This window comes from Cherax quadricarinatus, chromosome 5 (genome assembly GCF_038502225.1).
Source record: "Cherax quadricarinatus isolate ZL_2023a chromosome 5, ASM3850222v1, whole genome shotgun sequence".
Taxonomy (NCBI): Eukaryota; Metazoa; Arthropoda; class Malacostraca; order Decapoda; family Parastacidae; genus Cherax; species Cherax quadricarinatus.
The window spans coordinates 69,072,179-69,074,447 of NC_091296.1; the positions used below are offsets into that span (position 1 = coordinate 69,072,179).

The following is a 2,269-nucleotide window of genomic DNA, read 5'->3' on the forward strand; positions in this document are numbered from 1 at the left end:
ATATATATATATATATATATATATATATATATATATATAGGCTCAGGCTGTGTTGATCAAACTCGTCTTTGCTGTCGAGACAAGTTGTGACATTCTGAATCAAATGTTTGTTTGTAAGCGAGTATGATCGAAGTGAAGGCGAATGATTTTTGGGGGCAATTTTAAGATTTTAAGGAGAATATCTTGATTCGGGTGAAAATTTTTTATCCCATGGATACAATTCTAATTATTTCTCATTCTCTAGCTACTTCCCCAAGAGTATAAAGTACTGCTTTCTTTCCGTCCTCTACCATTGTCAAGTCAACTATGAGAGAGAAAAATTTGGAAAATGACGATTTTAATAAATGCTGACCTTAGAAGCAAAAGTGGTGTTGCTTAGAAGCCTGACTTGCTGCTGGCAACCTCATTACCAGATGAAACCTGCCCAGGACAAGGAATTTATTTGATAACTTTACCAGAACTGTTGTGTGTGTTGATGATCATTTTTTTTATATATTTTATTTAAAACACGACATAACAAGAATATGATACACTGTGACCAAGGCCGAAATACATATAAACCATAACACAAAGGATAAACGTTACACTCACAATAAACATAACGCATATAAACAACTGAACATTCATACATGGTTAGGTACACAAGAAAGGATACAATGTGTGTGGTATAAACATTAACTCAACCGGCCACTACATCAGGTCATAAAGACAAGACACCATGCATAACACAAAGGTTACCTAACAAGCAACCTACCAACAAATACATGAGCAACTAGTACAATGGTTGCAGCATACAATAGTATTGGCACCATGCCTCCTACCTCCACTAACTCCCCCCCCCCCCAATCTGTTGATCATTATAGTGCTCTTAGGTGCATTTGTTGTAGCCAGATTCATGGAAGCTGTGTTTATTGTTTCTGTTTATACACAATGTGTTGATGTCGACACATACTTTATTATTATTATTGTTATTATTATTCTTATTCTTATTCTTATTATTATTATTATTATTATTATTATTATTATTATTATTATTATTATTATTATTATTATACTGATGAATATGACAAACGTGCAACACTTAAGTATTTTTAATGCCGAAAAGATACCCAAGTGTTGGACATGTCTTGTTCATCAACTTGGCATTTCATACTGTCAATAATTAGATATTATCATGTTCATAGGGACGGGCTAAACCCACAGGGGATCATACAATGCCCTGGGAATGACATGTGCAATCAGTGTTGATAGTTCTAAATGGCTTAAAATCGGCAATAATGAAGAAATAACAGTAAAACAATGCTCGGGATAAACGTTTCAATTTGAGTGTTTAGATCTTTATCGAGTCAATTTGATCCAAGGGAAAGTAGAGACAGAGTAGCTCCAATCCCTTTGATAAAGAGGGCTTCACTAGCATCAAGGCATCGCTCTTAAGGCTAACACCAGCATATATACTCTAAATTAAATTATTATATGTGATTACAAATAGGCAATTAATTAGGGCAGGCAAACGACGAATAATATTTTCATAACACTCTTGTTACACAGGCGGGCACTTTGTTAGTAATATAAATTATTTTGAACTTTATTTACAAGAGTAGATAAAAGGGATAGTGTGCTCTTGTGCGTTTAACAATACAGTTAAAGAGGAAAGGAGACACAAACCGGGTTTCTCATTGTTTATATTATGGTCGAATGCGCCTGCTCCGTCGATATGGGAGGGACTGCCAGGCGCACGACCAACATGCTGCCACTCCAATGGAAGGGACTGCCGGGCGCACGACCAACATCATGCCATTACAATGATGCCAACACCTTTACTTTAACTTTGTATTAACTAATTCCTTCTTTGTTACCCCTCCGTCTATGATAACATCACTCGAGAATGTAAAGAGATAACAGGAGGTGTAGATGCTGCCAAAGAAATATCGTACCACAGAGAAAAGAGGAGTGTAAAGGGTGTGTTAGTGTAGGGCAGTGGTAGTGAGGGAGGGTGTGTGTGTGTTATCTCTGAGTCTGTGTGTGGACAGCTGTTCCTCCTGCAGGTGCTGTGCTGTGTGCCAGTTAGACACTTAGTTTTCGCTGTATACAAGACCTATCAGTAAGTATCTTCTCTAAAATGCACTTTCCTTATTGTTGTACCCTGAAACTTTCCTTACTTCCGTCTTTTTAATATATTTCGGAGTTAAATATTTAAATTTAAATTTATTCATTGTGCGACGTATTGTCATACATTTTTAAACGTGTTACAACGTAAATAAATGTTCAT

The 2,269-nt window shown here is 36.1% G+C and overlaps 1 protein-coding gene across 2 annotated transcripts in view; it reads left to right on the forward strand.

Moving 5' to 3' along the window:
* Positions 1-1,944: 1,944 nt before the first annotated feature.
* Positions 1,945-2,269, forward strand: part of LOC128685080 (uncharacterized) — a 118,277-nt gene continuing 117,952 nt past the window's right edge. The window contains exon 1 of one of the 2 annotated variants that reach the window (XM_053771565.2): positions 1,945-2,101. The gene's annotated coding sequence lies outside the window, so the exon portion shown is untranslated. The remainder of the gene's footprint in view (positions 2,102-2,269) is intronic. The other variant, XM_053771566.2, reaches the window with a different exon arrangement.